Source organism: Polistes dominula, unplaced genomic scaffold (genome assembly GCF_049000335.1).
Source record: "Polistes dominula isolate Pdom_NZ unplaced genomic scaffold, Pdom_raw_medaka contig_49, whole genome shotgun sequence".
Lineage (NCBI taxonomy): Eukaryota > Metazoa > Arthropoda > Insecta > Hymenoptera > Vespidae > Polistes > Polistes dominula.
Window position 1 is genome coordinate 1,041,251 of NW_028300914.1, and position 15,260 is coordinate 1,056,510.

General features: G+C 28.5%; 1 long non-coding RNA gene across 1 annotated transcript; it reads right to left on the reverse strand.

The window, feature by feature from the left end:
- Positions 1-10,475: 10,475 nt before the first annotated feature.
- LOC149033288 (uncharacterized) lies at positions 10,476-13,073 on the reverse strand. Its single transcript, XR_016175745.1, has 6 exons — positions 12,963-13,073; positions 12,289-12,467; positions 11,979-12,139; positions 11,758-11,845; positions 10,971-11,601; positions 10,476-10,874 (listed from the first exon to the last, which is right to left on the reverse strand). It is a non-coding gene; the product is annotated as an uncharacterized LOC149033288 (long non-coding RNA).
- Positions 13,074-15,260: the final 2,187 nt, after the last annotated feature.

Genomic DNA, 15,260 nt, shown 5'->3' on the forward strand with positions numbered 1-15,260 from the left:
AACAAATTTGATATTTTTTCAATTTTTGACTATATTTCATAATCACTGACTTATATACATACATATAAATATATATATATATATTTGGAACAAGTAGAAAATTGTAGTGAATACGCTTACGTAGGAAAAAAAAAGATGCAGAAAAAAGCTATTGTAAGCAGCTATATAATGTTCTTATAAAAAAAAAAAAGGGTTGAGGGCTCGGCTCGTTTTAAACTCGACAAACTGACTCTGCGAACTGTGTTCTTTTTTTTCTTTTCTTTTCTTTTTACATTTTTGACGAACATGTCTGTTTCGTCGAACAACAACAAGACTTCTTATGAAAAAAAAAACGTTAGAAAAATTACTTTCAAACGAAGATACGTATTTTACATTTGATTTTAATTTTTTTATTTTTTAAATTTCTGTGCGCCAATACAAACAAAAAGAGATTAATTAAATATCTGTCCGATCGAATTTCATTGTATTATATATATAGAGAAAGAAAAGAGAAAGAAGAAAAAAAGAAAAAAAAATACACTATACAACTATATAGATCTCTTTATACCCTAGCTAGGGATATGACGTATATATATATAAATATTTAGTTTAATTTTCCATGAATTTTTTTTTCCTAACAGTCTCGTGCACGAATTATTTCAATTGTATAATTAACGTTTGATTCATTTGATAAAATATCGTACTTTTCAAATATTTTTATCATTATAATAGAAAAAAAAAAGAAAAAAGAAACTATCAAAGTTTCACGTTGTTTAATTTCACACACGAAGATCGATCTACTTTTCTTCAACAGGTAAGACAAATTCATTTCAATATTATCAATAAATAAATTAACTCGTTCTAAATCAGCCTAGTATTTTTATTCTTTGTTTGTTTTTTTTTTGTTAATTATTTTAAACAAATTCATCATTTTCACTTTCGAGTTACGATTGAGCTTAAAAATAAGCAAACCACTTATATATACTTTTATCGGTATTAAAAAAAAAAAAAAAAGAACAAAAACTTTTAATCAGTAGTATCTCGTTAAACAAAATTTTTATTTGCAAAAGTTTCTCCTAACTTTAAAGAATCCTTCAAATTTTTTACTCGATAAGCTTTTTTTTTTTTTTATTACCTTCGAACATTTGTCTGAATTATACTCTTTGCAAATGCCTTTAATTTAACGATCGTACTACTTGCAAAAACTATTGTTGAAACTTTCACCATTCGTTAACTATGGTCAAATTTATTGAACAAAAAATAAAGTATTTATATATATATATATATATATAAGTAATAAATTATGAATTAAAAACTATGGAAAAATTTTTCAATTAAAATTACGAAAGAAGAAGATATTAATTACAAGTATAAATACTATTAACCTTTGCTTTTATCACACTTGGTCCAAAGGACCCAGACCTTTTTTGCAACTAGAGTCATTTTTCTCAATTGTTCAACTTTGGTCATTTTTTCAACATATTTAAATTTAATTTAAAACTATAAAACTTATATAGTCTTTTTAAGTAAGTATTAAAGAAGTCTTAAAAAAATATTGAAGTAAATCTATGCAATAGTTTGTTTTTTAAAACGATTTTTCTTGTCCGGGTCCAAAGGACCCGAGTGTGGTAAGCGTGTTACTTCAGGGAGAGTGGTAAGCAAAGATTAACGAATAAGTAGGGGACTTATTTAATGAATGAGTATACGTAATACATATATACATACATACATACATAGAAACTTACTCGAGAAACTAATTGCCATACTATATGGGTGATTAGATATCCACAAATAAACATCCCCTAAATGTAACACGTATCTCTAATTCTCTATTTCTCTCTCTCTATCTATTTAACTCTATTTCACACGTGTACAAACATACACATGCTAATCTCACATTCTCTCTCTCTCTCTCTCTCTCTTTGTCTCTCGAAATCTATCCGAGGATTTAGCAGTGATGCATTTACGTTATCAGCATACAACCCAAACATACATAGCGTCACACCATTAAAGTGGATCAACGAATCAACACTTGACGACTAATTGCAAAAGCTACGCTGCACTTGTTCGTTAACACAGTTATCTACTTTGTAATTATTATTATTATTATGACAACTACTATTATTCATTATGGTCATTGTGTAAACAAATGTTCAGTTAACGACTCAGTTATTTGGTTTCTTGATAATTGATAGTTTGGATAATTTCGATAGTAAAATTCAATTTTATATAAATTTAATAATAGGATTTTACATAACAATATTTAATGTGAATTTAATTTGAAACTAGCGGTATCACTGACCTTGAAAAACTAAGAAAACCTGAGGATGATGATGGTCGGAAATAGAGTTTCTTGGCAGGAATGTGTCTTAGGAGGAAGCCTGGTGAAAAGGCCGTTCGTCTTAGAGACGAGGAAAATCTTTCTAGCTGGCGTTCAAATTGAATTCTACCACTGTGTCTATCTCTTTTGTTCTTTTTTATTCAACGAAGACGAAGACGTCAACGAACATTTGGCCCGTCTCTAGTTGTTCACCTTTGGCCAAACTTATTCTCTCTTACACATGGTATTTCTATCGAAGGAATTTTCATATCGATCTTTTATTTCTTTTCACTACTTTCTTGGCTTTCGAAATTATCATCCTCGACTAATTTGTTTTATTTTTTTGCGAACGTGAATGTCATTGCAATGACATCAATTCATATACATATATATATATATTTTTAAATATATCAAGACCAATAAAAAAAATAACGGAGGATTTATGCGAGATGTTGAAAAAAATGTATCTTATATTTTTCTTTAAATAAATATTGCTTGAATTTTGTTGATTTATCTATCACGACTCTATGATTTACGTTCTACATGCCATTATATATATATAAAAAAATATATATATATATCTTTAAATATTTATAAAATTTGTAGGAAAAAAATAAAACAAAAATTGAAATTGACAAAATAATTCTTTAAAATTGTCTTCAAAGTAATATTAAAAAAAAAAAAAAAAAAAAACAGATGTGTGCAGATCACACACGGTAGAAGTGAAACCTTCAAAGAAAACCAAGCTTTGAAATAATTGAATTGTAATACAGTGTCATCTATTGAAAGAACCTTACAGAACCTCTAGATAACCTTTAAATAAAAATCTAAATTAGTAATAAAAAATGGTGCTATGTGCTAAGTTGGAACAAATCACGTGAAATAAAATAAATTTCATTAAAAATTTGAGACACACGTGCATTAAACAAATTAAATGATGTATCCTCTTTTTATCTTTTTCAATCCACTCTAATGAAAAAAATTGAGCACAATTACTTGAAAAATTTTATTCAAATATTCAACTATATTATATCTATCGCGACTTAATGCTCGATTAACGTTCTATGCACTATTATAAAAGAAATAATTATTATCAGTGGTTAAAACTCGGTTGATTAGTTAAAGCGACTACGTGGAAAATCGAAGAATAGCTTTTCAACAGATCATTCGCAAGAGTTCGTTTTAAACGCGAGTGACACTGTGGAATCACATACGTATATATATATATATATACATATACATATGTGTGTTTCTTTCAATCGATACCTACTCGTGTGTTACGTTATCGAAAGCCCCATGTCAAGATCGATTAATGTCACAGCTTTATCCTGTAAGCTTCGATATTCATCTCCTATTATTTACTATTATTATTATTATTATTGTCTATATCTATGTATATATGTATGTTTGTGTTTGACTCTACACTACTAAACGTGCAATAAATTCATTTCATGACATATATATATATATTATTTATTTGTAATTGTAATGGAATTGAAAAGATTATTCAGAAATTCATTGAATTGTTTGAAAAACGAATAAAATTCTTTGATCGTTCTGTGTCAAGCATGGTAAAGTGGTATATCATACGATGAAAAAAAAGGGAAGGGAAGGGGGGGAGGTTTCACGTAGAAAACGATGACAGTGCCCGTGATAACAAGAGCACCACCACCAGCCAGCCAGTCTCTGGTTAAGTGCTTCCTGTAAGCACATTACTAGTGCACAGTGCTTTCAAAGAGCTCATCTTCTCTTCTCTGCTTCAACTCTTCCTCTTTCTCTCATTTCCTCTTGGTATGGTCGATACGTTTGAATCTTGATAGTGACAGATACATACATGGTCGTTACAGTTGGTCTCTCTTCTGTTTCACTTTTTACAACGTCCCAATAAAAACATATTACAGTATATTGATATTAAAACTATATGCAAACTATGTACTATATAAAAGAATAAAAAAAAAAAAAAAAAAAAATAAAAGTATGCTTGTGAGATTATTAAAATTAAAATTTATATTTTTTACAAAATTAATTTTATAATTTATTTAATATGTTTACGGAGAAGTTGTATTTTTGTTCATTTACTCCTATGTTAATTCTATAGTTTGTTGATTTCACTAATTAATAAATAAAATTACATTTTTTCAAATAGTTTTGATTTTATTTTATATATATATATTTTTTTTCTACGATCTTTTTCGACCTTCGACAAATACATTTGACACGACATATATCCCCATACGTATTTGAATTATTTCCCGAGGTATCTCTATATATATATACTATTGTAACCGAGGACGAACTCACCCGATCTGTTCTGAATCGATACAAATTTTACCCTTGTGTTTTTTTTTTTTTTTTTTTCCAGGAAACTTTTGCATTTGGTAAAGTGAAAAATTCCTTCCTGTCGATGGTCACACCTGTTCCCCCCCCCACCTTTTTTTCCTACTCCGCCTTCCTTCTCCTTCTCACTCCACTACCGTCAACTCTTGGTAAATGTTACTTTCTATTTTTCTTCATGCGAGAGGAAGAAATATTTCGAATATATGAATTTCTTTCAATTGAAATATACGACAGACATTCAATCTATTTTCTAATATTCTTTATAAAAAAAAAAGATAAACTTGTATTTTTTTTTAGATATGTATTTACAATTTGAACGATACTCGAGTAAAAATAAACAAACAAATCAACAAGAAAAAATAAATAAATATTAATTGTATGAAAATAAAAAAAATAAATAAAAGAGAACAAAAAAAACAAACTAAGTAAGAAGTAGACAATTTTTTAAAAGTTAAATAGAAAAACTAAAAAAGAAAACGATTACTTTAACAATAAGTTAAGGTCATTCGAAAAAGAGGTAGTTTCTTTTATATATATATATATATATATATATATATGTTTTTTTTTTTCTTCTTTTCAACCAGCGAAGATTAAACCCCCGACCTCTTTTTTTCCCTAATCGCCTAAAGCTCTCTCTTTCTTTTTTTCTTTCTTTTTTTTTTATATATTTTTCTCTCTCTCTTTAGATTCGTGTTTTTTATTTTTCTTTTTTCCACGGACGACCATGTAAAAAGATCGCTACGATTTATAACAGATTTATTTTCGAGCCACCATACAACACATACACACACACACACATATATATACTGGAGTGTTCCACTTCTTTCTGATCTCATCGTACATAAAGTTCGGTTCTATTCGAAAGTTCATGGACCGTTTTATCGTAAAGTATCCCAAAATGAGATTCTTTCTTATATCTACGGCCACTTGGCTCATTGTCAAATTGAGACACACGTATGCCAACAAGAGGATACATTTCATCAACGATTTACTTCGATTTTCAAAGTATTACAACTTTTATTCTCATACGGAAAATGAATTTTTTCTTTTTTTTTTTTGTTTTTCTTCTTCTGTTGAACAATACCATATATTTGCTCTGAAGTAAAATATTCACATTTCTTTTCTATTATTTGTTAATAGATTTTAAAAGAATCAAATTAATTGAAAAAAGTTCTCTTTTGAATGACTGCAATGAATTTATTAATTGAAAAAATGAATTTTTAGAATTTCGATATGATGTAGAAAAAGAAGAAGAAGAAGAAGAAAAAAAAAAGAAACTAGAGAAAAATCGAATGCAGTGTGATCTCTACAATTTAAAATATGACTTTATTCCTTTGATCTGGACAGAAATAAAAGTTGAATATTTGCTCGAGAGTGAAATGCTAGAAACGGGAGTAAGATACGAAACGTAAATGACTTTTCTGCCCATTTAACAAGACGTTCTATATATATATATATGTATATATATGTATGTAGTTTATCTGGATACTTGACCTAGAGGATATAGATTTTACGATTACTTCTTTCTGTATAACAGTTATCCTTCTATCTCAACGTTTTCATTTTTAACTTTAGTGTTCAAAGAAGCAATTAACACGATAAAAATTGGAAATCGTCATAACTCTGAAATGTTTTCTATGAAATCTAAAACTATAGATGAGTTTCTTATCGCGAAACCGAAATTGTATTATACGGCGAACAACACTGATTCTAACTCGCGTTTGATTTGAATTCTTTATACGTTCGCAGTTAATTGAAACAAACAAATTTCCTATTTAAAAAAGTAGTAAAAAGAATGAATTTTTTAAATAAATAAGTAATGCTGCTATTTATATACTTTAGGAAAAAAAATCTTGACGACATTCTTAAAATTCTATTTTTATCATATATCTGAAAAATTTGGGTTTATATTTGCAATAGAATTTTAAATAATTATATTAAATATTTAGTGTATGAACATGTGTGTACCTTCAGAAATGCATTTATACATATAATTTATAAAATAGTTATCAAATGGAGGAAAATAAAAAAGTATGTTGTGTTAAATCCATCGACGATCACCTGTAACAAAAAGAAAACTATATTAATTATAGAATCAAGTGATGCAATAGCCTAACATATAAATCGTCCAATTCATAGATGCACTTTTCAAATGAATTTTCTATTTACGTTGCAATAAAATAAATTTTAAACGCGTGATTTTATATTTACATAAAATATATAAAAAAATAAAATAAAAGGAAAAGTACAAGTATTAAGTTACTAAACAAAATACTATCTATTAATTATTATGAAATACTTTTAAACTGCATTATATAGAAAAAAAAATTGCAAATTTAATAAAATACGAAAGCAATGAAAAATCTTAAAGACGAAACAAGAAAAGAGAATTTACTTTAATATTAAAAAGACGATAATTAGGTTTCAAAATGTAACAAAAAGGGAGTTTAAATATTTTGACTCGAACTAACTAAACACGTATGCATCTTTTTGACGATATAGACACACATTTAGTGTCCCAAGGAGATGGAATGGTCCATCATCTCCAATTACAACTAGAAATTAATGACGAGCAAAAAAGTAAAACAATAAAATATAAAATATGACTAGAGAGCCATTCTCTAAAGGTTCGAACTTGCTGTTGAACCTTAGAAAATAACTCAATAGCCTGTAGTTGCCCTCTTGAGCCACAATTAAGTGGGGGCCTCTTCGGCATTAAGCCTCTTCTTTCTTCATTCCATGAAAACTGCATTTGGACATTTCCTACGTGCGAGCAAGATAAGATCTTTCATACTAATTTTAAAAATGAACTTGTATTTTATTATGATTCTAATTCTCAATTATTACAAAATTAATTTACATTTCGCGTTCACTTTTCTAGCTCGTGGACCATCAATGAACTTAGAGATCATTGATCATACACGAGAACATTTAATCGAATGTCCAAGCAGATAATAATTTCCCTCGATGACCTAATAACACTTCGCACTATTAACGTCGAGTAGTAAAACCGAATTGAAATAAAAGGTGCAATAAATGTAATGCATTTTCTTGTAACACTTTCATTTCATTAATATGTAAGCTGTAAGACGAAATCGCGATAGTGCGTAGTGCTAATCCTGAAATACTTAAAACTAAGTATCAAATGCATCAAAGAATTTGCGAATTTGATTCGACTCTATCTCGTTCGAGATAAAATCGAAGTAGAAATTAATCTTTCAAATGGTTACAAATACCTTTGAATCATGATACATAATAAAGATCACAGAATAGTTACAAAATAAATTAACAAATCAAGCATAATAGAATGAGATGATCAAATTTTGTAACAATTCTGTATAAACCAGGAGGCGGAATTTCCACTCCGGAGTGGAAGCAAGAAATCTAATGCCTTTCCTGGATCCTACCTACTTAAAATTAAAGTTTTCACATTCATTCAGAGAAGTATGCTACCTGCCTGCCTATTATCCATATTTTTACCCATTTTAAGAAAAACCATACATACCCACCCACTCACTCCACGGTTCTCACACATACCACCAGGGTGCAAAAGCCTAAACTAGAGAGCATGCCCCGGGGCACCTCCGACACCCTAGTTCAACCACGTTTTATAAACTTATATGCTAATGGGTATACGTACGTTTTGCTGTAATCGACTGTCAAGGCTAATGATTATTGCATAAAAAACTAAAGCAAAAATACAAGTATACACTAGTATATATGCATACTAGTTATATACAAGTATATCAAAGTTTCCACAAATAAATGCAGTAACTCTACTATGCAAACGATTATCAAAAAAATGAGAAATATTAAATATAAATATAAGAATGAAGATAGATATGTAGAAGTAATGCTTTAAGTATTTAATGATGTATTAAATGAATAAAAAAATATCGCGTAACGATGTACAATACACACTACCTAATACGCACACACAGGTGTAAAGTACATCGTGCAATCACTAGCACAATAACAGCCGCCAATAAGGGAAAAAACTAAAACTAAACCCACGCTAACTGTTTCTCACCCATACGTGTAACACCTGGGCACACGCATAGATGAGAACGCAGAAAGTATGGGGGGAGAAACGGGGGATTAGTATATTAGAAGCTGAAAAGCCTGATCTAAAAAAAACATAATTAACATATATAAATATATCACAAAAGATTTTAATAAAAATTCATCTAAACGGGCTAAGGACTCTACAAGTCATTTGGTGAATAATGACTTAAACAAGCGAATGAAAAAAAAAGTTACCCCATATGAAACAGTTAGAGTTTCGAGGTAAGGATGTATTAAAAGACTCTACGGTGATGATGGATATTTTTTGCAAACCTCGGACGACTTTTTCATTAAGTTGGCTGTTCTAATGAAAGAACTGGGCTTTGAGCCGCCACTTAACTGCCAAAGTCTATCCGTCGCGAATAAATTTGTCTTCTTGCTCATTTATTTAAAATATCAAAGTATTGATATATCAAAATTAATTTCGATTACAAAAACTATGTACAAAGCAATGCATGTAAGACATTTATTACATGCTTTTAACACGTAATAAAAAAGAGAGTGCATTTATTAATTGCATTATGAATTAAATGAATTTAACCGATGAGACAAGAAAACCTATCCTGAACTAATAATAAAACATACAATAAAACATATAATAAAATATACAATTTTCATAAGTAACTCCTAAAAAGGAATTACTCATGTGCTCGTCAATAATTTATTTAGATAATTACAACCAATAACTCGTGCCGATTTGGACCTTTCATCCTCGGCATGATTGAGCACTGGAGGGACTTTAAATACAAACTCACGGTTTCAGAAGTTCTGCGATGGCTCCAAAACACTCCTACTTCGCAGCAAGTATTGTAGTCTGACGATGGAAGACGATACTCGATTTGCCATGGAAGAAGATCCATCGAAGAATTCATTCAACATCTTTGAAAGGAAGAGAATTCATGGTTATATCTGTAAAATAAAATAGAACACAACGATAAGTTATCTTGAATATTATTCAAAATCATGTTAAAATAAAATCAAATAAAATGTAAATACAAATGAATACTTACGATGCATTCCAAGGAGATGCAGCTCTATTGCACCATGGTAATGCACCTCGCGTGAATCTAAAAACGCGGTATAAACGAAAATAAGAAACTATAGATGAGTTTCTTATCGCGAAACCGATATTTTATTATACGACGAACAACACTGACTCTAATTCGCGTTTGATTTTAACTTATTACTCGCCCGATCACTGATTCTAAACTGCACTCATTCAAAGACTGCATTGCTCGCAGTCAAATGCAAGAACAAAAATTTCACTTCCGGTCACTTCACATGGGCCATTCGTGCACGATTGCAATCTGAAACTGAAATAAAAAACAATACTATTATTATCATTACTATTACAGAAAATCATTAAAATTTTTGAAGAATTATTTAATACAAAAATATACTTACTGTAAATCTTTATTGATGAATGCACAATAGATCTCCTATCCTTAGGAGGACGATGACAATGCACAAAGAATGACTATAAAACTGCATTACATGCAGTTAATTCATTTAACACTAGATTTATGGACTGAGCAAATGTGATTCATTTCAAACTTTTTTGTTAGATATATATTAAATAGAAATATTTTAATTAATTGTAATTTAATAAAATTTAAATTTAATTAAAATTTTAAAGTAGAATATTTTTTAAAAATATATGTTAATTTTTAATACTGTAATGAAATATATATTAATATTAATTCCCCTTCTCTATGCACTTTTTCATTCAAACAATGTTTGTAAATTTTTAAAAAAATATTGAACAAAACAATAGTGAAAAAATCTAGTGTTAAACGAATTTCTAAATGAATTTAATTAATAAAATGTGAATACCATTCCAACGATGATCTAAAACACAAATAAAAAAAAGATTATATAAATCTTTGTTATATAAAAATTACTATAATTATTGAAAAAATATTTCACATAAAAATTGACTTACGTTTTTTCTTCATTGATGAATGCACGATGGGTCTCCTACCCTTAGGATGACGATGAGCACACGTTTAAACTTAATAAAAGAAACTTGCGAGTTTCTTAACCGAGCAAACGAAACTTTAACATGCGACGATCAACACTGAATCTACTCTTTTGTCGACTTTTTTATATTTTATTTTAACACGATGCAACACACGAGAACCTCATTGCCTACGCGCTCGATTGCAATGATTTTCTGAAATAGAAAAAGAAAAAGAACAATTAAGATCATTGTTGTAATAAAAATCAATTGAAATTATCATAGAAATGTTTGATAGTAAAATATACTTACTTTTAGTCTTCGTTGATGACTGCAGGATGGGTATCCTACCCTTAGGATGACGATGTATAAAATAAAATGAAATAAAAAGTCTGAAAAGCTGAAACATACTAAAGACTATATTACAATATTTCCTGTAAATCATTTCTGAAGGTAGGGCACACATTAAAACCATTGAATATTTTTGATAGAATGGTATTCAAGTTATTAAATATTTGTAAAATTGATCAAAGTATGCAACTATTTGCTTGCAATATTACATACCAAGTATGTAATGCTAGTAAAAATATTACTTAAACATCTTTAAAGTTGTCTAAATAAAACAATAATTGTATCAGCAAACTAATAAAGAGTAACATAAAAAATAAACCAGATTTTATACCATTCTATGCAATGAAAAGCTTTTTAAACTATTAAAATCAAAAAGATAACGTTAGAAATAAAATTATTAAATAATTTAATACGCCTTATTTTCGTTCATGTTGTCTCGTTGAAAGATAGAAGCCGAATAAGAGGTATGTTACTACGTAACCTTGGTAGAGGGGATCTCGGGAGTGTCGAACGCTCGGCTATTATACCTATGTTATCGGCTGTTTACGTTTTGTCGTCTGTAATTCGACGAAGAAAATTCCTCGAGAAATTCCTGGAAATAAAAATACACATTTATAATAACCTATATGTCGAGTGTATTGTTTTCTTATTCTTCCTCTCTCTCTCTCTCTCTCACTCCTTCTCTCTCACTCTTTCTGTAGTATTTCTATACGCTTATATGCTTATATTTAAAAACAATAATGCTCACCTCGCCGTATATGGAGAAGATAAAAGAACTTGCCACAAGGTAAAAAAGGTTAGTGAATTCGTGTTATAACTCTCCCATGTTAAGAAAGCTAAAAGAAAGTAAAATATTAAAACACATATAAAAATTATGCATATAGTATGCATTTGATATATAACATTCGTTATATATCATTTAATATATAACAGGAAGGTGTACATTAAAATATTAATTGAAACAATTACCTGAAATTAACGGGATAACAAAATCCGCTGGAAGAAGTATACAGATGGCAGATTAAAAAATTCGAAAGATTCGCCATATTGATGTGCATAAAACAGACGCGTAAGACTGGCGCGAAAATACTGCATGCGCGAAAATGTTGCGCAGTAGATCTTCTTTCCACCTATAATAAAGAAAAATTTCGAATGATTAAAAATACGATATAGGACCACAAAAATTGTCAAAATATACTCAAAAAATCAAAATTGATCCTTTTATCCTTTACATATTATAATAGGAAGATGTAAATTTTACAAAATATCTTTTAATTACCTGATCTTAACGGGACGATGACACTCCGATGTGTTCTCCACGAATGACGCCATGAAACTGAAGAATTCGGACGAAAGCTTGGCTGTGATTGGCTAATTCATTTTTTTTAACATGAAAAGGGTCATCACAGCTTCTTACACGGACAGAATCTGACCTTCTTCATGACCACGCTGGTCAAACTACATATGATAATTTATTTATTAAATAAATTAAAAATCATTTCTATTTTTCTAATAAATGTACACATAACTTATAAATATTCTAAAAAAAATGACATGAATAAAGACAATGTAGACATTACGAAAACTTTGTCGTTTTGCACAAAAGAATACAATCGTATGGAAGACAATTGTCGACATAAAAATGTCTAATATAAAATGCAGCATATAAAAGAATAAATTCCCAAAATATGTATCGATAAAGAATCCTTACCATTGAAATACTTTCAGAGATGCATAAGATGTGCATTGTTTCAAAAATATTTACAATAACGTTTATACATGATTCACACGAAGATCATTCTACATGATTTTCTATGCTATAAGATCCTACATTCTCTTTATTCTATTCATTATTTTTAAAATAATTATAAGTAATAAGTGTTAATTTAATTTGTAATCGAAAAAAGAAACATACTTTTATAACATATCAAAATTATTTTCTATTTAATGTACCTTAAATCCTATGAAATATTTAAACCAATGTATATGCATAGAAACAATCTGAAATGTAATTAGAGAATATTAGAATGATAAAATAATTGTTAAATAATTAATATAAGTGCATATTGTTATCTAATAACTTATTACATATGATCTATGTACCTTTCTCTTCAAAATTCACCTTTTAACTGAGGCATTATCCTCTGTGAAAATGCTTTTATTCAATGTTGGTTATGTTATTTTCCAAATGTTGCCCATGTATGCAACGCAAATAACATTCCATTAAAGAGAATTTAATATTATAAGTCTTACACCTTTTCATTCTTTTCACTACTATGTAATTACTATTTTATTAAATGCACATGTCACTTGTGTAAATATTATAAAAAATAATGAGTAGAATAAAATGAATGCATAATAAAAACATTATCTCATTACATACAAGAAAAAATCATGTAGACGAGAAACATTGTCAAAGAAATTTGTAAAACAATTGACAATCTATCGCTTGCCACCCGTATAAAAATAAATTCCTATCTTAAAGACGAGTTTTTACGTGTTGATACAGATACTAGGGACTTTTGTATTATTGGCAAGCGATAGATTGTCAATTGTTTTACAAATTTCTTTGACAAAGTTCCTTTTCTACATGATTGTTTTCTCGTATACAATGAGATAATGTTTTTATTATGCATTCTTTTTTTATTTTATTCATTATTTTTATTCTATTTACAAGTAAAATGTGTAAAGTAATGTGTATAGTGAAAATAGTGTAAAATTTAGAAAGTAATAATTTTCATTATTTAGAATGTTTTTTTTCTATTGTATAAATAGGCAATATTTGAAAAATAACCTAAACAACATTGGAAAAAGTATTTTCATAGAGGATGATATCTTAGTCAAAAGGTGAATCTCGAGGAAAAGGTACATAGATCATATTTAATGAGTTTTTAGGTAAGAATATGCACTTATATTAATTACTTAATAATTAAAAGTAGTATTTTTATTAGAATAATAAAAATAAATATATATAATATTAAATGGTACCTGTAGAAAAAAATATTAGATGGTACCTGTAAAAAAAAAAGAAGATAATTACATTCTTCATAATTTATCCTGTCAATAAAAAATTTCAAAGAATAAAACAAAAATTGAAGATAAGATTTTTAAGCTGAAACATATTGATGATTTTGGACTGATCCATGGTACCTATGCAAAAATAAGAAAGTGTAGGCAGAAAAATGATTTTTTTACGAGTGCTTTACAATACAAAAGTAATAAATAAATTAAAATACAACCCATTTACCATAACTTAGTCCTTTTCTGGTCCATTTCAATCTCCTCTTGAATCAAATTTTGCATCATAGTTCATCCTGCTAAATAAACATTAAAATAACAGGAAAATAAAATAAACCAATTATTAATATAATATTAACCCCTTAAGGAACAATTTTTTTTTAAACTGGCCAAAAGAAAATCATTTTTTACTCAATGTAATACAAAGTCGCTCGAGTTAACTCGAGCTTTCTACTTAAGGGGTTAATGGTAAGCGGTCTTTAGCTAGATTTTACTTGCCATGGAATGTATAGCATATTAAAATATGACAAACATTACATGGAAAGTAATATCCATTGCCCAGGTCTAACCACGAGGAGGTAACCGCTTCTGAAGACCCAAGAGGGATGTGCATCCTAAAGATGCTCACATCCGAATATAATTCAAAGGAATGAACCTAACTCTTAGGCCCCACCATAAGAGTACCATCCGAAAAATCGTTAAAATTATTATCGAAAATACCAGAGAAAAATTTCAATACTAAAAAATATAAAATGAGATAAACAAGGAGTGTAATCTGAAAAGAAATTCAATAGAATTATCGATGATACTTAAAACTAACACACCCTAGAATAACTTCAACTTATAGAAATACAATTTATATACATTTAAATACATAATTTTCAATCTCCATAAAATAAAGTATAATAATTAAAAAGAGTATACAATTATAAGTTGTACCATGGAATCTATAAATAAAGAAAATACATTAAAAATAATTATCAAACACGTTCGAAGCTAAAAGGAGAATTATATAAAGATGCAAATTTTCATTTTATTTATAGAAGTAATTAATTTATACTATCCCATACTACCAAGTCCACTTCTTGTTCCTTTTTGGTCCTCCTTTGGTCCACCTGTGGTCGTTTCCTTACCATAGTCCAATCTGCAACAGAAAACAAAGGGATAAAAAAAAGTTAAAACATAAAAGGGATAGGAAAAAGGGGGGATAGGTATAACTTTTAAAGCGGAACT